The 22,697-nt window shown below is 40.2% G+C and overlaps 1 long non-coding RNA gene across 1 annotated transcript in view; it reads right to left on the bottom strand.

The window, feature by feature from the left end:
• Positions 1-823: 823 nt before the first annotated feature.
• The window catches only part of LOC116653703 (uncharacterized), a 35,328-nt gene continuing 13,454 nt past the window's right edge, over positions 824-22,697 (bottom strand). Inside the window, exons 2-4 of the long non-coding RNA XR_004308080.2 lie at positions 19,697-19,920; positions 5,867-6,042; positions 824-1,302 (exon numbers count right to left, since the gene is read on the bottom strand). This is a non-coding gene — a long non-coding RNA (uncharacterized LOC116653703). The remainder of the gene's footprint in view (positions 1,303-5,866; positions 6,043-19,696; positions 19,921-22,697) is intronic.

The raw sequence follows: 22,697 nt of genomic DNA, 5'->3' as shown, positions 1-22,697 counted from the left end.
GAGAGATGAATATTTTTAGGCAGCTATCTTCGATAAATAGATAAGAGTTTAGACAAAGAGAAATAAAGTAATACAACCACAACAACAAAAAACAGAAAAAATGTTTCTGATTGGCAGGAAAACCCAGCATTAGGATGTGGTTGCTTTGTAACTGCAAAATCTGATCGTCAGCAATCTCTGGCATGGAAAAAGGAAAGAAAAACAACAAAAAAGCCATTGACACCACTGAAAATTACTATTTGGTAAACTCTTCTAAAGTATTGATCTCCACAGCCATGGAGATGGTCCCTACCATTGAAATCAGAAGAGCAGATGTAATTTAGCACTCTTCCTTTTGCTAGAATCAGAGGTATGTGGATTGATGCTGTTCAACAGAAATGCACAAAGACAGTAGCTATTGATCAAGCATAGCTAAACTAATACATTTTCCATTCTGATGACCATCCAAATTTCCAGTTTGTTAATTATCATGTGTACTTCACCTAATGTCAGTTCACCTGACAGCTCTGCTTTACTGGTTGCTTGTTTGCCTAATTAGCAGCAATTTGCATATTAACCAAGCTTGTACATTCCCTGTGTTTAGAGACTCCAGCAATCACCAAGCTGTTGGTCAGAGTTTTGATAAGAAGTAATGCCTAAGTAAATTCTACAAGCTACCACCCCAAGGCAAAATAACTTCACGGTAGGGATGACTGGGTAAACTAATAGGAAGTTATTAGGAAGCCTAAAGCTTTTCTCAGACCACAACCAAAACCTTGAGCCAAATCTTTAACAAGACATGAAATTCTTCTGGCTTTTTCTTTTCTTTTCTTTTCTTTTTTTTGTCATAACCCTTTGTTCTGTGCCTAAAAGAATTCTGGAATATCAAGACAAAAGGCTATTCTTGGACTGTGACATGAGAAAATCCAGGAAGGAAAGGAGACCTCATGAGAAAGCCTGTTTTCACAACATTATTACATAGTATTCAAAGTGAGCAAGTATATAGGGACAGAAAATGGTGTATTGAGCTAACAAAATAAAATGTACCATAACATGATGAGTTACTCATCTTACCAAGTCAAAATAGCCGGTATGTTGCATTACAACCTGGCAGAATCCTTACGTTCCTCACCCATGATGTGCAGGCTCCATCTTCAGCAAGTCACTGCCTTGCACAGCAAGAATAGCCTGTTATTTTCGAGTTGTCCACCACAAAGCTTTTCCCTTTAAACTCTCTCAATAGCTCTCTTTGAGTTTATCAAAATATCTGGGAAGCACGATGGATAGGCATGGGCACAGTGTAGCCACAGCTGATTTGAATGGCTGAAATAGAAGACAGAAGCACGCTCAATGTTAGCAGGTTGCTGTAGTTAACAGTTTACTGTTTCAAACAAAACAAGAGATGCAACAAAAACAAATATGCAGAAAAGATCTGACACACAACAGTTTGGTAGGAAACAAATGGTGTGATTGATGCAGCCATTTTACCAGATTATTCTAAGGAGCAACTGAAACCTCTTCTTCACACACCACAACTAAATGCAATGCGGTTGAATTTACCATGCACATGACTATACTCAGCATGGACCACAAAAGCACATGACGGCAATTAATTAAAAATCTAAAGTCTATAATTCCTCTTTAGTTTAATTTCTCCTTTTGTTTTTGGCAGTTGTTTCTTTTGTTGGTTTTTGTTGTTAATTTGGAGTTTCAGAGAACACTTGAGATTCACCTCTTATCCACAAGACTGTATATTGCACTTGATCTGAGTCACGTTTCTGCTGATAAACCTCAGCCTTCACCAAATAACACAGTTCTGCTTCTACGTCTATTTGATTAGACAGTTCCTGCTGAATGAATGCTAATTAATGAAAAACTAGGGAGGACACTCATAAAGACATTGCTCAATGACAAAACTGAAACTGCAACCAGAAGCAACTCCCTACAAATGCTTTATGCTCATAAACCCACAATCCTACAAAGACCATTCTTATAAGCTCACTTGGTGTCTGAGCAGTAGAGCTGTGCTCTTCCTATCCATGAGTTTCCTACTCCACCCAATGAGCCAAATGGACTTTGCCATCACTTTCCCTGCTGAGATCTTCTGAACTTATTCTCATTCTTCACACAGCTGTTCCAATCTGACCACATAGGACAGTAGCCATGTAAAAGTGTATCTAAGTGTCCTTCACACTCACTCTTCGAATATTTTTTTTCTAGAAAATGGCCCATGCAGCCTAACAACATTGCCAAGGGCCAAAACATCGGTTTTCACCTAGGATATAACATTGCTTGGGATATTTCATCAAGAATGCTGTTTTCCCTCAGATCAAAAGACTTCTTTGAAAAGTAAAAACAGAATAAAAAACTAAGATCACTACTAATGCGTAACCCATATTTAAGTAAAGCAAAGTAGCAGAGAAGAAAAGGCCTTTATTGCTAGCACAATAGAAAATTAAACATCAAACTTTAAACAAATCGGGCCATTCATTTTTGCAGCTCCAAAGGAGTTTATTATTTCACTATTTCATCTCACCTTGTGTCATTAAAACATAGGACATAAGTAGTAAAACACAAAGTAAATATGCACATATCTTTACACCATGTAGCGTAGCTATAAATCTTACTCTTTGATAACAGCTGTACTATAGCAATCATTTGAGTAGTGCAGCTGCCACAACAATATCAAATTTTATAGTTAAAAAGCAGTCAAAACTTTAATGGTACAGTGGAGGTAGATATATATTGTGCTATAAATAAACATTATCTAATGAAGAAATGAAACATGTTTATTTTTCCTTGACATATCGTTCAATATCATATATCTTTGCTCCTGCAAGCTGCTATAATAGCAGCCATTATACTTGAGCATGTATAACAACAAAGTCTGTAGCTGTACTAATTATATTGGATTTAAATGAGCAATGGAAGAACTTCAGACTGCATGGCCTTGCAAGCAAGACCTTCATTTCATCTAAGCTGTATCTTGAACTGTTATCAGAGTTAACATGTTCTGGCAGAGGTTCTGAAGTGGTTGGGAATGCAGTGAGAAACGAGTGGGTTTTCCCTTTAGATGACGACTTTTGCTCTGTTTGTCTGACATGGTGTAATCAATCCAGTGAGAAGGAGACCATGAGAACTGACAGACTGCTGAAGACAAGCAGTTACTGCCACACTATCCAGAGCCATAAAAAAAAAACCCTTTGAAAGGATAGAGAGTCCAGTGGAGGCAGGCTTATGTCTGTCCCGACTCAATACATGCCTCAAATACAGTCTCCATGAATTGACTTGGCCTTTGGGAGCACTAGGGTGGTCAGCTGAGCCTAGGGACTGAGACAAGTGATGACTGTGCTTCTGGAGATGTGCACTGCCCTACTGACTCCAGTGAATGACAGCACGGTCATGAGCTGCAGGTCTGTCCCTGTCATGCTAGGTATATATATACAGACACCACCTCAGAACAGAATGTAAGAGAGCAAATACCTCCATGACAGTACGCCAAAAGAAGAGAAGGAGAGGAACAAATATCCCACGTTCCTGCAACACCAGGGAGTTTGGCAAGCAAAATTCATCAGAACTGTTCTCTTAAAAGTCACCCCTGAGAAGCTGGGCTTGCACTCTTGACATCAGAGATGCCATGCTCAAAGCACCTCTGTCAGACAGGAGATGACCACCCTGCCTGGAGCTCATCTCCCTGCTTGATGTGGGCACTCTGCAGGTGACACCCTGGTGAGAGTGCAATGATTAAATCCCCAACAAACAGCTTACTGCAGCTCAACCTGGTGAGCGCCCACCATCAAAGAACCTCAGGGTGCCTTCACTTGCCATCAGCAGTGCATTTATCTGAAAAACCCCATAAGATGCTATAAAATAAACCCAACAGCTGCTAGCAGAAGATGACAAATCTTAGATACCTTTTTGTCACGTTGCAACCTATACAACTCGCTCTATGTTTACAAACAAATTGCTACTGAAAAAATATTAAGTCCTGGCATTCAGAGAAGCTCTAGAAATTACTCACTCCCCTGGAATTCTGCATGACAAATTAAGACTATGCTTCAACTCCTAATAAATGTAGCTAGAGCAGAGTTTCATAAACATTCTTGAGATTTCTTCTGTAACAGCTTTATTTTGGCTCCCCACTTTTCCTGCTTAAACAAATGGGAAGGTTGGCTGATATTGTCAAAATACAGCACTTCTTGTGAACTAGGAGTCATTTATTAATGTAATTTATTGAGCCTGAACTGTAAAACATAAAATCATATTTCTGTAGGGAAGAAAAAAAAAAAAAACCACCTTTATTACCCTAAGCTAAGATTATTTTCTTTTGGAAGACAAATTATTGCAATTGTGGATCCCGTAAGTAAGACAACGTGCTTCCAGAACTGGCCTTTCAGGGGCCAGCAGGGTAAGCTTTAATGAACCATGCAATGTCGGGTAAGAGCAGAACAGATGTTTGCACAATCATCAGGTAGACCTTTGTTTATACAAATACAACCATGGTAGATAGTATCTAATACCTTTCTCATGGCTTAAAATAACCTTCCCACTAAAAACACAAACAGGCTTTTTCCCAGCCTAAAATCTAATTAATACACAGCCCACTGCAAAACCAAACTGCTCGCAAAGGGTTGGACCTGTCATACAGCATCACCTCTTTCCTGACACAGTCTTAGCACAGTCTTAATCTCCTCCTCTGTCATTATATTGCAGTTTTTGCTCTAAAGGTTTCCGCACTAAAAAGTGGGAAGGTGAAGCCATAGTTCAATTCAATTTATTTTTATATTGCCTCTCACACAAAGTCTTTCGAAACGCTTTATAGCGAGAGATAAAATAATCATATAACACTTGCCAGAATTGAGCATGGTGACTTTCATATACTCAGGCAGGGTGTAGCTACTTACCAGGAGTGGACTGGAGAAAAAAAAAGGGGGGCAAGCAGCAACAGAGAGTGATAAACACATATTTGTCCTATGCTGTAGAGCAATTAGGGAGGGGAAGGTATATCCAGGTACAAGCCATGCAAAGCAAGGAGCAACCCACACACAGGGGCAGGCACAGAAGTTGTAGGGGCTTCATTATTGGGTCCAGAAAACCAGGACTCAAGCTGCCTGTTTTCTGGGACAAGGTTTTCCAGCCTCGCGTTCCCAACATAACACTTCCCATCCACACCACACCTGAGGGTCAAAGCACTCACCCAGTTTATTCCAGTATAAACACAAGAGGAACAGGAGAAAGATGCTCCTAAAAGCGCCTCAAATATTAATCAAAGTGTGTGATAAATTCTATGGTTTATTCCTAAATCGCTGTTCTAAGTGGACATGGAAGTTTACTGCATCTCTGTGGCCTGTAGTTCCAGAAGCCGACACATAAAGAAGCCTGCTAAAAGAGCACTTCAGAAAATATTTGGACAACAGCTAATATTTCTTCCTACCTATCTTCACGCTTGTGCCTCCCAACACAAGCCACATCTTTATAATGCACAATAAGAAAACACAATATATAGTAACTCATTTTCTGACCTTTTAATATTTCTGTCATTGATTGTCAGAAGTGAGGACTGCTCTCTATCCTAAGGTGATGGATTATTTAATTAACTATTGACCTTTTCAGTATCGGATGTTGACAGTGAATGCACTCCTATGTAAGCTGCCTCCTCTGGATGCTGTTCAGCAATATGTCGTACGTTCATTTGTCTTACAGTTTGTTTTTAAGCATAACATTTCTATTACGTTGACTCAAAAACAAGTCTTATACATAGTGAAGAATACTTTTATGATCAATCGCTTTGAATTTTCTTTTGAACGTTGGTTGTTCTAATGGTGGAATTTGTATGAATATTAACAGATTTAAGCCTTTTATAGATAAAATCATTGGTGCTGCTTACCTATTACTAAGGTCTCTGGCATGCTTTCAGGACAATTTCTTCTGCACAGAAAGGAAAATTGCTCATCATCTGTGCACATGGGTCAGGAGACATCCTCGCTCAGATTCTGCATCCCAGACTAAAACCTGCAGGAAGCGTATGATATTGCTGCTTGCCTTTGGGTCCAGCACCGACTCCTGCCAAGAACATGACATTTATGCTGAGCACCTTGAAAGACAAGCGTTTCACTACTTCCCTGCATGAGTGGCTTTCTTACACATATGCAAACAGAGACTCAGGACTTTTTCACCTCTGAAAAAGAAAAGATCCAGAGCACTTTGCCAGAGCCCCAACATCCCAGGGCTGTACTCTCAGCAATGGCACATTCAGCCACGCTCTTTTTACAAGCAAACAGGGTATTCTGCTCTGTGATCTTGTTGTTTCGAGATAGGGTGTCTCATCTCCAGAAAGGCTGTTTACCACAAACCTTCATGCTCCCCTTGTATTTTTTTCCCCTGCAAAATTAGCAGCAGCCCACACAGCGGCAAACACTCCTACCCCTGACGGATGCAGTAAGTGGCTGCAACCAGAAGCTTTCCTATTGCAGCAATCCTCTTCCCCCCATTGCCTAGCAGAGACCCTCCATATGTCATCAACAGACCAGACAGAGAAGTCCTAAGCCTGTTTTTTGGGGGATGTTAATACAAAATGATGATAGATAACTACTAAGCGGAGCAGCAGACAGACCCGGCGCCTCTGACAGCAGCTGCTCTTCCTTTGTCAGTGTCAATCGGCGCTGGCATCGCGGGGAACGAGCAAAAGTGACAAGAGAAGAGCGCACCAATTATGGATGAAGGGATACAATCTACTCCCACTGCTTGATGTGATTTATTCGACGGTCCTTCTGCATTTATAGAGCAGCAGATTGCGGCTGCTTATGAAGTGACAAATAGTGCTCAATGACATTGACTGACTGGCCTGATCAATTTAGCTTGGCTGAGAAGTAGCCATGAATCGCTGTCCCGGTTGAATGACGTACGTACCAACCCGGCTCCACTCGGCCAAGGCAAAAATCTCCAATGCTGTTTGGAAAACTGATAAAAGAAACGACTCCCTTCAAACAAATGGCACCACAGTCCCGTACAAGCAGTGAAAAATTGCAGCCTTTCCCATAGCTTTGCTTTGAAATGCATCTCACTTAAAGAATGTTTTGTCTTTGAGACAGTGTCAGCAGAACATTTTTATTCTCCTATAAGTTCCTGAATATTTGATATATTTTGCTGGAGAAGCAATGTATCTGACAGAAGGGAAAAATGTGGAGGTTTCCTTGCAGGAACCAACAAAGCAACTCTTCACGTTTTCTAGCAAAGTTGCCAGCCACCCTGATTTTACTGAGTCTTGAGTCATTGGAGTCATTTTTAAAGTCCTGGAATCTGGTGATGATGTAATTCAGCTTTTGCCTTAAAAATAAAGAAAAAAAAAAGGGGGGGGGAGAGGAAAAAAAAAAAAAAGAAAGAAAAGGAAATTCCCAGCCTTGTGGTCAGAGAACAACTTGAAAATGTGATTTCAGTGAACCCAGCAGGATCAAAAGCCAAAGGAAACTAAGCCAACTTATTAATGCAGAGGGGGTTGGAGCTGTTTTGTGGGTTCCTAACCTAAAAGTAACCTTAGGACTACAGGAACATGACAGAACTTTTTAACACCTGGGGCTGACAGCACAGAAATTTCTGGCTTGTTCCAGAAGAGATGCTGTGCTAATAAACCAGTATTGAGAACTGTCTGACTTCAGCAACTGGTAGGCCTTCTGGCAGGAGGAGTTTCTACACGTGCAAAGGTGGCAGAAGCAGGCTATGGGGTGCCATCTAATTCTCACCGCTTTTAGTGAGCCTCACACGGCCCTTCTCATAACGCTGGAGTTACTCGATAAGGTGTGAGCCGGCACCAGCAGAGGCTGCAGGTTGCAGCCGTTGGGCAACCAAAGAATTAAAGCCTGTTGAGAAAGGGTTAGCAAGATTTAACCAGCATTAGATGATTTTCATAAAGTCTTAATTTCATGCCATACCGTATAAATAACACCTAAGATTCAGCTTAAACGAAGCAGTGCGAGGGTCACCTGCAAAAGGTAATTCCATGTATAAATATAGACAAACTTGTGATTGGGTCTACACAAACGTATTGATATATATGGACTTATAAGTGTATAAATCAATGTCTGCATGTGGGGGGGTACGCGTGTGCGGTTCAATATATATTACAATATTAAACTGTTATCCACGCACAAGTATATTTATGTATATATTTCAATTTATTAGAGCTAGGCAGTCCTTTACAGACTTAATAAAGAGCACCGGCATTATAAGCCAAGAACCATTTTTCCCTTTCCCTGTATTATTCAAATTTATTAAACAATATTTCACATTTGTTTGACACAATGTCAAACTCGGGACTCCTAAAGAACTGCTGCAGCTTTGGAACTGTTATGCTTTCTTGGACTTTAATCATTTTTGGCAAGGCTCCATTTCCTGTCAGAAAGTGAAACAGCTTAGGAATGTCATTTTCACGAAAGAAAACAGAGAGAATCCGAGAGGAAGTTCTCCTCCACTCCAGAGCCCCTAAGATACTCAAACACACTCGCAGGAGGGCTGGAATACATCAAACATTAGCAGAGGGAAAAGGACACACTTTTCCCACATTAAAATACATGGATAAAGTTGAACTTTTGCTAAAAATAGTTCCCATGACTAATCCTATTAAGTTTTTAAAAAATTGGGCCGTATCTCCCTTGAAGTCAAATTATTTTTTAACTTCAGAATGACATTAGAAAAAGACTCTAAAGTGCCTTTGCTTAACTCCAAGTCCCTGGAAGATATTTTTTCTATTCCATTTTTTTTTTTTTAAGTGAGATATGAAAAATGAGGACAGGAGCATGGATCGCAATCCTAACAGGGCGATTTACCTATTGAGGAGGTGAGAAGTATCAAGCTCTCCCAGATCGTCGCCCGTGATTTACTTTTACAATGAGAGGGTCCCTGTGGAGACAGGGGGTTAAGGGAGCAGATTAAAACCAGCCCTTGGCTCTGCCCGCTTGCTGTATGCTGAAGCTGAGCACAACTTGCAGAGAGAACCCCGCAATGCTTTTGGGCACCAACCACCTATTTGCTTCATTCTGAGGTTACTTATGTAAAAACCACCTTGATTGCTTGTAGGTAGGGAAACAAGTTTGGTCAAACGGCTTGCAGTGAGTAACGCTTTCTGACATCCAGCAGATCCACATTCAATTTATGAATCCTATCTGACGCTCATCTGGGTGGTTTTCTATCTGCCACTCCAGCATATGCCGACGTATCAGACAGGCATCCCAAACTGTGACAACAGAGAGTTCAAGGAAAAAAAAAAAATCCTAAAGGTAAAAAAACAACCAAACAAAAAAACCCAAAACAAATCCAGTGCACATGCTACAAAATGTGGGCATGCTGCTTCCTCAAACAGGAGGACTGGTCATTAACAAAGCATTTATCCAGCTGCAGCAATGGATGAGGCTGACAGAGAAGGGACAGCAACACAGAAATAAATCTGTAAGCTAACAGTAAATCAAAGCTCACTCCTGCATTTTGGATCTTTGTATGAATGGATGAGAGCACGAGAGGAGAAGGAGTGGAAAAGTCACATGAGTTGGTTGTTTCAATAAACCTGCACAGCTCATGGTTTACATACACCCTCCATCCACCTGCTGTTCAGGACTGAACACAGATCAAGCACCAACAGCATTCAACTAACACAGATAGGCACACACATATGCCCTTACAAAAAGAAAAAGCAGACCAACACAGTAGAAAAATGAGCCCCTCACACGTGCTTTCTCTCTTCCCCTCCTGCAGCATGGGTTGGGGTTGAGCGGGTGGTCTGAGCGCGTTACACACACACCAGGGGACTGTACAAACTCTCAGCGTTGGGCTCACATTGAAGTCCTGTCCATCCCCCACCTGACAGAAGGGAGCTGGGTCAGAACCCGAGCACTTGTGAACATGCTGCCCCCCACCCCACAGCTTCCCGTCTTCACTGCCTTTCTGCATCCTGCCGAGCTCTCACGGTTCTCTCTGATGTCCCACCCCCAGCCCAAATGTGCTCAGGAAATACCTTTGCTCTCCGACCAGCACCACTTCCAGCCATCCCAACATTAGCTCCTACCTCGGACTAGCATTGCTGCCAAGGAAGCAATCTCTAATGCAAAACTAGGACACGGCATTTGTTTGTTGTTAAAAGCATAACTTTGTAGGCACTTATAATAACGTCTTGTAGCAAGTTAGTCACTGAGGAACATTTCCAGTCATTTATTTTCCAGCACAGACTACTGGTTTCCATGGCTATATTCCACAGGAAGAAAAAAAAGAGAAAGACTTCCAATTTCATGTGTAGATGAAATACTTCAAAGTCTCAACCACTCAAGCTATCACTAACACATACAATAATACAAACTGGAATGAATTTTCAGGATGTAGTAGGCTACAATTCAGTATTTGGAGCAGCAGGGCAGAAGCGCACTTTGACACTGGCTCCCTCTGTCCCCTGCTCTCCCCAGCTCTTTGCTGCCACGCTTGTTTCATTGGCTCCGTTCCCTCCTTTCCCCGACTGAAACTAATTGAGTTGAAGTTTTTGGGGTTGTATTCAGGGACCTCTTGAACTCTCCCTTCATTCATACCTATCTTTAACTTCACGGCGCCATGCATACTTCCCTGACCATTAGGACGAACTCTGATCTTGCTCATCTCAAAGACATCTGTCATTAATAAGACTGACAAGACCTCTTCTTGATACATTGCAACACATAAATCTCAGCCATTTTGCACCTCCCTTGTTAATGTGCCTACAGAACACTCAAGCACACATTGCGCTCTTGCCTTTCTCTTAGCCTTGCACCTTCTCAAATGCATTGCACACAACCTTGCATTTACCTTCTCAGTTTATCAACACCCTGAGAACCCTCAAGGATGGTCAGAAGTTCTTGTTCTCTCCATCTCCTCAGTTTCCACTTCCATTTAGATCTTTGTGAGTCCAACACAATCTAATGGGTAGAAGAAGGCCTGATCCCAGATTGCTTAACAATGCCTGGAGGGGCTGATTCACCAAAGTTCGATGCTCTGATGAACAGCTTGCTGCAGCTCTGATGGTAAGGCATATAAAATGCATGATACATTAAATTTAATGTGGCCTCATTAGTCTTAATTAGATTCCTACATTACACCGGGATTGCAGTTTCTTCATGTTTATGTTTGATCCTAAAATAAAATCTATACTAGACAATAGTTTGGCCCTGAATTGATACCTATCAATATTCTTAACCTTGGAGAAACAGAAATTAGGCACTGCCCCATTTGGCTTTCTGAGAGGCAATGGAGAGTCAGTCACAAAGAATAAATTTAAATACAGTACACAAATGTGAATAATTACTTATCTTGCATTTTAAAGGGGTGACTCTCCCAAAGAGCTGGTTGGCTTTGTCCTTTCTGTTGAACACACTTTGACAGGTTTCCCTCACACTGATCATTACCGCCTCCTAGGTTCGGGTTTTCGCAGTTTATTTACTTTCAATACTAAAATATGTTTTCAGATGAGGCCACTAATTCAGCTTAGGAGTTTGGCTGGAGTTTGAAGCAGGAGTAAAGCACAGCCTGGGATTAGACATAATAAACTATGCCAGGACCATGGCACGTCAAAGGCTGATAATGAATAGAAGGAAGATGTCCTGAATTGTGCTTTTCATTACTAACAAAAATACCACGACTGCTGAATTCCTAATAAGAAGTATATAATGACAGTCCCAACTGAAACAGCATTTATATTTGGATTAAATAATAATTAATTTACGGGGTATATTTTATGGTAAAGTAATGGGATTGAGAAGATAAGAACCAAATAGATCTTTTAATTGCCATTACACTTTTTTTTTTTTTCTTTTTAATAGGAGAAAGGCTGATTCTGCCAGAATGTTTGAAAGTTTGTTTTCAATACTTATGTTTTTTCCCCAAGCTTTAATAAATTGTTGGATTTATCCATATTTCTTCTTGCACTTAATTTAACAAGGCACAGCGAAATGCCAAAAAAAAAAAGTTGAAAACACAACAATTTCTTTTTTTAACGTCAAGCTGAAGCTTGATTGTCTCAAACACTGAAAGGATGATGGCTGGATTATAAAATGTAGTAATTCTTAATATTTTGGCCCAGTTCTTGCCATGAAATAGTTCGGCCTCTTGAAACAATTTCTCACCCAGCACAGTCAGACATGTTTATCTCTTTCTTTCCAACTGACTTATCCAAGCATCCACAGTAGTATAGGAGCACAGAGAAGCCAATTAACATTATTGCCAGTTAGGGTTCCGCTGATATTTTTAAGACTGTTTCCTTTCATGTCCCATACCATTAAATTGATAAAATTCAATAAAATCTCATTCAAATTAACACGTGCGGCCAGCCTTTCTTGTTAATTGAAATTTGAGGAATAATATAACAAAAGTCAGCGCAATTATACGTATTACATAGAGATCTTTTGTCTCTTTCAGATTTTTTCTTTTTCCCTTTAAGAAACGTTTGCAGAAAACTGAGCCTTTGATGCATACTCAGAAATGCACATATTCCAGTGGTCTCACCAGGTAGACTGAAATAACATTATTTTCTCTTAGATGAAACAAGCTGACTTAGGCTTTGGAAAAAATCCATTCCTTGGCTCAGGAAACGGGAAAATACTATGAAAATTTTCAAAAACCTCTATGGCTTTACAAGTAGATCAAAGTCTAAATATTTGTATCACAGACAATACCGAAACAGTCATCTAAGAAAGCCAGAGATTTGACAGCATCCATCCCCACACACATTAGAGTGCTCAAGCAGCGATTTCTTCCAAACTCCAATTTTAACTTTGCATCCATTTATTCTACAGTCACACATTTTCCTTGGGACTGATATCTTCAGAAAGGCCTATGCAATTCAAAAAGGAATACGTTTATATTTTCTAAAATCCCCTAATCCTGCCTTTCTGCAGTCTCTCCATAAATTGCTACCTTTTCTTGAGAGGATAAAAAGCTCAGTAGTTTCTTCAGTGCTTTGAGGACTTTGTGGTATTATATTCACCAGCAAGGAAAGGAGAAAAAAAAAAAATCTGGATAACTCTTGTGGCAAAATGCAGCTACGGAACTGCTTGAATTCCAAGAAACGAACAAAATTCCCTTCTCAAAGCTCACAAAAACCCGTCCATCCTCCAAGAAGTATTCAGAAAATAACATCTTTCACTAAACATGGATGAGAGATGTGTCCTCGGGCCAATGACGGTTCCACGGGAAGAAGAAAGATTGTCAAGTACACCAAGTACCCATCCTGAGCAGACTATATCATATATAAATACAGTATGGCATTGAGCACTTGAAACAAGCGTGGAAGACGAGGAAAAAGAGTGGCAACTGGATGATAACAAATAAGGCGACACATACTGAAGAACCAATCCATCACTTTCATTCTAAAACTAAGAAAAGTGCTCCAGGGTTACTAAAACTTAGCAGAAATGCTTCTTTTGCTAAGAGGTCTCTGAAAGTCTACTTTATCTCTAGTTTCTTTATGTGTTCATCTCTCACACAACCTCAAGCAAAAAAAAACCACAAACATATAGACAAGCAGGCCAGGGAGAAGCTTCCTTTTGTCTTTTTATCACCTTGATGCCCTAGGATGTGAGCCCCAAGCACTCTATGCAGTGGGGTAGATCTCCAGATGCTGCAATGAGGGTGGCGATCCCCTGCAAGGAGCTGCTCTGTGGAACAGAGCTGGCAGAAGATGAGAGGTATGATGGCTGTACTCTGGGAAGAGCTGGAGCAACTTCCTCCAGATCAACAGGGAACTGAGTACAAAGCCACAGCATGTTAAATCACAGCTCTTTCCTCCAGGCTTAACAGGTGAGGAGCAGCTGAGCACTGTTCTCTGTCATAGAATTGTCTGAGTTGGAAGGGAACGTTAATAGTTATCTAGTCCAAGTCCTCTGCAACTAACAGGGACACTTACAGCTCAGTGAAGGTGCTCCCAGCCCTGACCAGTCCAACCTTGAATGTCTCCACAGATGGGCATCCACCAACTCTCTGGGCAATCTGTGCCAGCTCCTCACCCCCCATACTGGAAAAACTTGTCCTTATACACAATCCAAACCTCCCCTCTTTTAGTTTGAAACCATTCCCCTTTGTCCTCTCTGCTTACAACAGACTCTAATGAAGACTCCCCTTTTTATAGCCCCCCTTTAGATACTGAAAGGCTGCTATGAGGTCTCCCCAGAGCATTCTCTTCTTCAGGTTGAACCCCAGCTCTCTCAGCCTGACCCCATAAAGGGAGATGTCCTAGGATAGTGCAAGCAAGAGTCCAATCCACCCATCACTACAACTTTATATATCTGGTTTGATCACAGCCTTCTCCTTTTATTGGCTGTAGTAGGTGTGATTCCTCTCATTGGGTTTCATCTCAGACATAGGGACAGCTCTGGGAAATCACCCAGAAGCTGATTAATTAAATTACCCTGCCATTCCAAAGAGAGTTTGAACGCTTCCGGGATCAGCCGCTCTCCTTGTGTTATACATTGGCAGGATTGCCTCAGCCCAATTTGCTTTGAGTGACAAAAGTTAATTTTATTGATGCGCAGCCTTCTGTGATGCTAGGTAGGAGGTCCGACGATGCAAATCAAATGGCTTCTCCTAAAATACCGCAGTGATTGATAACGAGGCAGTGATGCAGATTTTTGACACCTTTGATCCTTCCCCAAGTAAAGGCTAAATTTAGATGCGAGAGTTGAAATAAAGAAACTAATGCCATGTTGCATTAAAAGTGATTGGTGAAAGATGCACATAGCTTGACAAAGACTAGTGATGTCTAATTAAGATTACTTTAGACTCTAAACAGAACTGTAAGAAGCAGGATGTTTTAGAAGGGGAAAAACCTCACCTCAAAACAAGCCTAGGTAGAGAAACACGTTAACTTTGTTACTAAGGTTTAATTTCACTTTTAATGGAGAGGTCATACACTGCAATTTGATTTCACTACTGTGTATTATTATATGCACACAGATACGTGTCAACTATTAAGTTAGGTGTACAGGGGATGTATCTGGAAGCATTTGGACAAGGAGAATGACTGACAGTTACAAGAAAAGCCTTTATTACATGCCTATGTTTCGTTTCATTAATCATGCATGTTCATTAACCAATCATGATAATTTAATATTCACTGTTTCAAGACATCTTGTGCTACAATGGTGTCGTTTTCACTTTGATCATCTAAAGATCTCACAAGATGACATTTGCAACCAAAGGACTTGGCTCTTTATGTGCATGCTGCATGAACATGTAGGAAGGGGTTCTGAAGTGTTAAAAAAAGATTAAAACAATCCTCCACTGCTACACAGTTTGCAAGATACAGAAATTAATTATGAAGCTTGAAGATAAAAACCCCACAAATTAGGTAGAAATATTCAGGTGAAGTGATATGCGCATGATTTTAATTGTGGATAAGCAACAAAAGGAAATGTTATTCATTTTGTCGTGTAATATTTGATCAGCGTTTTGCCAGGCTGTATCACAGCCGATCTATGCAACAGTCTGAAAAACATCCTCTTTGCAAAACAATCTAAGAATGTTCTCTAAAGTATTGGCTTTCACCAGTCTGTTATTGCATACAGTGTGAAAAACTAAATATACGTTTAACAAAAGATATTCAGGGGTGCCGTTACATAATGCAGTACTTCCTTTCCCCTTAGTCTAATGGTCACTGAAAAGAGACGTTGTAAACCTAAGTATTAGATAGAGGCTGGTTTTATGGAACCAAGGTTTACATCATCTTTACCATTCGTTTCTGCCTTCTATTGCACCTTTCATAAACCTACTGATTAATATCAAACAGTGAACAACTCTGACAAGCAGGATTACTAATCCAACATAACTGTTTATAGTGTGAAAGAAAAAAGTGCTCCATTTCCAGCCACTGCACTTAATAATAGATTCCTGTTGTATTTAAACGTTGAAGGGATTACATAACTGTCAAATTTCCCTTAAATGTTAAGGGTAGTAATCATATTAAAGACATACTATACAGAAGCAAAAGCAAATGTCAGTGTAGTTATTATTACCACATTTGCATGGAGTTTTAAAATATAAGGGCAGATTCCTAAACACGTCAAATTTGCGTTGGTTACAGAAGAGGAACGCACCATGAGGCGCTGGTAGCTGCAAGCCTCACCAGCCAGGCTGCAGTCGTGTGCCATATCAGGGGCAGAAAAGGAGCTTCACGTGCCGTAGCACAGCCACAGGCTGTTCTTGATTACACCCACTGTAACAGTACCACCAGGACAATTGTGCCAGAAAGGCTCAGAGGAATGCCATACATTCCTCTTCCCTCTCTCCCTCTTCCGCTGTGCATACTTCATGCAAGAAAGCTGTTGGATTGGCTCGATACCATCCCAGGACAATTCTGAAGTAACCACTTAAGACATGCTTATGACAACTGTGGCCCTCTTAGGTATCCAAAGACAGTGATAGCCAGGAATCTGGAGCAAAAAAGTCAAACATGCAGATGCTTGTATAGGCAGTCTTCTGATACTTTCCCTCTGACCTATGCTGTTGGCTTTAATGCTCCATATTGAACACCTTGGAGACAATTAATTGCTTAGCAGCAAGCAATGCAATGAAGTGTCCTTTGTTTCCATAGATAATTCTAATAGATTAATTAAGCCATTTACTTCATAAATATATATATATATATAATTATATTCTTTTATATATGCATATAAAAGAAGAAGAAGAAGAAATAAGAAAAAACAATGAAGACCACCATCTCAAATTGCACTCTATATTTGATTCCTTCACTGCATAGGAGTCATTTTCAGGATTAAAGCCTGAGCCCGGCATCTCCCCATGCTACGGTTATTGGCAAAGAAACAATTATTTGTCTGTCTTCCAGCCCTCTTTCAAAAAGCCGGGGTTATTCACGCAGAACCACACCCCACATGCAGCAAGACAAGAGGAATGCTTGCCCATGGAAGTTATGTGCACGCAACGAACCTCTTGTTCCCGAGTTAGAAATGGGACCCCATTATTAGCATTCCTGATATTCATAGCGCTGCTCACGTTCCACGGCACCCAGCAGTGCTCAGCCAGCAGCCTCAGTTAAAAAAATGTTTAAGCATGACTTATACATGATTATAAAATCAGTTGTTTTCCAAATTGCTCACCTGGGGAGCTCTGCTGGAGTTAGGGATCCATTTGTAGCCTTGATCAAAACATGAATGCCAGAGCTGCTGGTTGCCACTAACACCCCGGGGAAGCATCAGCCCTGTGGAAGCACCCAGCACCTTTCCTCCTGAACTCACTGTACAACATCCTTTAGAAACTGCCCACATAAACGCTGCCACAAATATCAGCTTTGACTTATGATAAAGACAACAGAGGCAAGGCAATGAAGAGCAAAGTTATCAATTCATGGCACAGTAAGTTCTAAGGATACTTACAATGTACTTCACACCTAAGAACTAATGCATTGTCAGGCAACCTATTTAGTGCTGGGTGGAAAGCGGTCTTCCACGGCTTGAAAATCCCTGAGATGTCGAACATTTTCCTCTACAAACTCAAAAATTTAAAGCATTTGCCAATAATATACGTGTAAGAATAGAGATGGCTCTGGACAGGGTCTAGAGAAGGTCAAATTGCATTGAAACCTCATCTCTTTTTTTAGGTTAGTTATTGCTATGGCAGTAGTGATAAATATTTTGTGAAAAATATAAATAAAGCAGGCTGGATGTTACATACTCAGATTGGGTGTCACTAGAGAATTTATTTATTTTTTTTAAGTGAAATTTCTAGGAAGGGTTTTGGCAACGGTGGTAGTGTGGAAAGCACCATGGGAAGAGCATTGTCCCTAATGCACGATGAACTGCAGCGGGTTCCCTGTCATCGTGGTTATGAGCCTCTTTCCTCTCCCTGACTTCTGGCCTGGCCTCCACATCAAGCTCTTCCTTTATGGGAAATTTTGAAGGGGGGACATTGCCTGTGCTCTTATTTCTCAACATTCTTTGACCAACTGTCAAAACAAACTGCCTTTTTCAAATTAAGTTCTTATTTAGTGACTCTTATTTTAATCTTAGTTTGCTGCCTGTCCACAAACAGTGAGGAGGCCTCATGGCTTGGCAGAGTTACTTGTAGATGGTTTTCTGAGCTTTGGGAAGGGTCAGAGAGAGAACCCCACACTGCTTCACTGGATTGAGGTCCCTCCAGTCCATTGACATCTACAATCTAACTCCTAATGACAGTTCAGTGGGAACGATGCGTTTCAGCTACATTTCTAACACTATCAAAGCCCCTTTTCCATTGCAACTGAACTGTTCTAATTATACACATTTCCCTTTGCTGTATTCCTCCAGGTCTTGTCTCACCAAATGATGTAACTCTTGATTACAGATCTTGTATTCAGCTTGTACAATGAGGCTGAAATACTCCCTAACACCTTGATGACAAGTACATGGATTTGCCTGGCAAAACAATAACCACGCTAAAGCTCTTTTAACATGCTGGTTTCTTTGCTGAAAGCATCTGCCTATACTGTCAATTCATCCTGTGCCTCTTGGGTGTCTGACTTTAGCATAAGTATGCAAGTCCTATAAATGAATACATGCCGCTGGGGGTAGCACTTACAGTAGAAGAGTATCGTCTCATGAGTGATAAGGGTGACAGAAGTGCAAAGCAGAGCTGAGTGGATCTGGCACTCACATTGCGAGCAACACAGCATTCGTACTGGAAGATTTTCCCACAGAATGACATGCAATAATTTATTCTAAGCCCTTCCAACTTGTGTGTGTGGTTGTTTTTCAGTGTTTTTTTTTCCTCCTCAGTGAAGTTGCTATCTTCTGCAGCTTTTCTCTAAATAACTACTTAAGAGAAGGTGCCACTTCTAAAACAAAATACTTCATTTGGAAGAAAATTAACTAGCATGTCCAATTAAATAATTGTAGCAAAAATATTTCTCACGTGGCTACACTCTACAAAAGCTTGTCAACTTGGAAAAAAAGATAGATTTTTATACTAGAATTTGATGGTCTAAGGTACATATTTACAAAAGATCCAGCTTTTAATCAGTAGTTATAAAACACAAAATAAAAATATGCTCCTGAAGTTTTAAGCAGGAAATGCCATTTACCCAATGACAACCCTCCTCTGAGCATTTCAACTTCCTGAAGGTCAGAGCATGAAAGACTTCCAGATCCCCCAATGCTCTGCAGCACAGGGAAGCACAAGAACTCTCATCCTGAGCCAGATTGGTTCTCTAGCACGTCTACTGTCATGTCTCCAACATCAGCCACCACCAGATGTTTCAGCAGATGCAAGAATGGGTCAAATAAAGATGGCTGCAGAAAACTCCTTCTCTTCTGTAGGAGACCAAATGCTTTCTAACCACGTATGAACCCATACTAGCTATCCAGGCACAGGCACTGTCCTGTCACCATTTTGAGCCATAAATCACAACGGGATTTGTTCCTCTACAGTGCTATCCTGCCTTGCACTTTTGATGAAAAGAGCACAAAACCAATGAACCTCAAGTCTGAAGCCATTGTATAAAGCCTGAAAACTCTTTGGCCACTTAAGAACAAACATTTATCTTCCCCACATTTCTTATCCCCCCATCTAGGTCCTCTCCTGCCTATGTTACTCCTTAGCTGCACTGTTCAACTCTTTGGTAAAAATGCCTATAAAGTAATAACTACTAGTCTTGCATTGGGGTTTTTTTTTTTAATCTATTATATGAAATAATAGAAATTCAACTGAAAGTAACAACAAACTGTACCTTCCCCGTGAAAGCTTCATTCATCTTCATGCTTAAGCACATGCTTCCATGAGACACGCTTCTCTTGCCTCTCTTTGGCCTGGTCTCCAGCAGTTGGTGATTAGCACAAAAGAAACAGGGTGGCAGATTCTTCTCTTCTGATAATTCCTGCTCCTCTGTCAGTGACTTGCTGTCTTCAGCAGCCCAGTCAGATAACAACTCCTGAGCATGCACCTTCTTCTACACTGCAATTCCCAACACAAATAAAATCATTAAAACATGAGATGTATGCACAATTACAGTCAGTTCAGTAAATCTTGCTTTTCCTTACAAGCAACCTCAAAATACAAGCTTATAATGTCAAATAAAGGTCATGATTCTATTATTTTTGAACTAGCTAAGTAAGAGTCTTAAAATGTATGAATGGAAAAGAACAAGTAATGATATTCTGGTTTTAAGTATGTAGCAAGTTTCAAGTATAGAAGTACTTCAGGAACTAAGAAATCCAGGTAAGGATTGACCAGCCATCACATTACTGCACAGCAGTGGGGAGGGAGGCCCACGTAACTTTTAAGAAGAGTAAAATGCTATCTATGGTAGCTACATACAGAACTGAAAGCCTTGCTGGTAATAGTCTACCAGCAATTAGTGCAGTTCACAGCTTCTCCAGGTGGTTACCCACATGGCAAACCACATGGTAATACACATGGCAACCATGCCCACGGCAGCATGGTTGGAAGTAGATGATCTTTAAGGTCTTTTCCAACCTAAATCATTCTAGGATTCTATGCTGACAATCACAGCACCCCAACAATGATTTTAACAACAGGAAAAACAAAGATTAAAACAAGCAAAAAACAACAACTAACAAAGTAGAGGAAACACACACACAAAAAGAAATTGGTTTTGGAGTCAATCTATGAGATCATGCATTGGTACATTCCAACAGATAGCTACGATGCTCCCAGGAGACAAGCAGCAGGAACACATGAATCATTGCTCTAAGCATACGCAGGCCTTTGCTAGACTGAGTCTTAATAGATTTCTGTAACACATGTATGATTTAAAAATATGCTTGCATTTAAAAGTTCAGTTTTGTAAGCACATCAAAGCTTTGGAAATGTAGATATATGTCTTTTAATAGTGTGTATTAATAATATTGGTATAATTATCGCTATTCATATTTGAAGACTCCTGAATGAAATATTTCTCAAAGATTACTTGAAATTCAGAATCGGGAGCAGAGAGATCCATAATTTAGTGGGTAGGAGTCAAGATTTCAGGAACCTATTTTGTGCTGGTATAAAATACTGCAAGAGAATCAATGCAAAGCTCTGAAATGAACCGCGGACATCTCATTACTGCATTTATCCAAAACACACACTTGATAGACTGATATACTTGACAAAGATTTGGTGTGGTTTAGTTGACTGCTTTGAGATCTCCTGGTGAAAGAATTAACAAAAGTTATATACTTATATTAATTAGAATTATTAAAGTCAGTATGCTAAAACTGTAAGCAGTAGGAATCGAGTTATTTAAATGTGTTTAATATGGGGCTGAATGTTAAAAATATCAAGTTGGACAACTGAACATGTAACAATTAGTCATTTTGTTGCCATAAAACTGGAATAACAGTCTAATCAAAGCTTACAGTCAGAACTCAATAGCAAGTGCTACGTAAAACGTGTCTTTCCCAGATCAACCAGTAAAGTAACAGAAAGTGACTTTTCTCATGTCCAAGGTGGAGATCAACAGTCCTACTGTCACAGGACATTAGGCTGCAGCCCTGAGCAAGTAAACAGACGTAATATGCATGTAGAGCTCTACTGAAAGGCAGCAAAACAATTCAGTTACCCAAGTGTCCAAAGGAAATTTCACCAATGGCCAGCTATATGCTGCCAACCTGGGGACTGTGACTACCACACATACATTTGCATAAGTTACATAAAAACGAATATATAAAGTTATATTTATCTGTACTTATATCTTCTTTGATATGAGTGGATGCTGCTTGTCCACCCACAGTAAAAAGTCACAATATTGTAGGCTTATAAATACAGAAAGAGGGAGAGCAAATTACAACAGATTTCTCCCAAGCTACGCTTCAAACTCCGTTCAGAGGAATGGAACTGTGGATGGCACATAGTGCATAGCACATCAATAAAATGACCATCAACATGGCAACCATTTCCATGGTACACAACTTCCTCACCTGTTTCCCACTGTGCCCAGGGTTCTTGGACCGATCTCATTGGTTACAGCTGTCTGTGTGCATCTCTTCACATCCTACCCCAAACAGACACGATCGCAAGCAACAAGGGAATGAGCCAACTCCCGCTGAAAGTTGGTGGGAGTCTTCCCATTGACTTCAAAGAGAGCTGAATCAGGTTCTCACCGCACAGAGAGGAAGATGTTAGTTAAGATTTATAAACATGATTTTCTGTTCATCTTTCAGCTTCCTAACTTCATAATCTCGGTTTCCTGGACTAATGCCATGGGTTGCTGTTCTGTAGTTGATTTACAATAAACAGAAGAGAAACTCTGTAAGCTTGTATTTTACTGCCAGTGACACACGTTTCAAATTCTGTCTGTATTCTCAATGAAAGAAAAAAGGGGAAAAAAAAAAAAAAAAAGAAAAATTACTTTATTTTCTCCAGATCTGTGTAGTATCTGGCTTAATCCCTAATTGAAGAAGAGTAGATTGTTATGGAGACACAAATTATATTGTACATAATAAATTTCATCAGAATACAAATATAACAATATTGCTTTTTTTCCTTTCAACTAGGGAACATCATATTTTAAACTTGGGAATCATTTAGCTTTCAGATTTCTGAAAGTAGTTGCAAGGAGACTTCGAATTTCAAAGTAATTGCAAGGGTATGTGAAGCTTAAATCCAGCTTAATGACAAGGAGGAAGAAAAACTGAGAAATCTCAATTAGCACAACCAGCAATAACTAGATTCAGTTTCTGAGTGAACAGTATCAGATCAGTACAAGGAAACAAAACAGTCATTTA

Source organism: Coturnix japonica, chromosome 7, assembly GCF_054131305.1.
Source record: "Coturnix japonica strain WE chromosome 7, WE-NBRP24, whole genome shotgun sequence".
NCBI lineage: Eukaryota > Metazoa > Chordata > Aves > Galliformes > Phasianidae > Coturnix > Coturnix japonica.
Note: the sequence above shows the minus strand (reverse complement) of the source record. Positions and strands in the feature narration are given on the sequence as shown.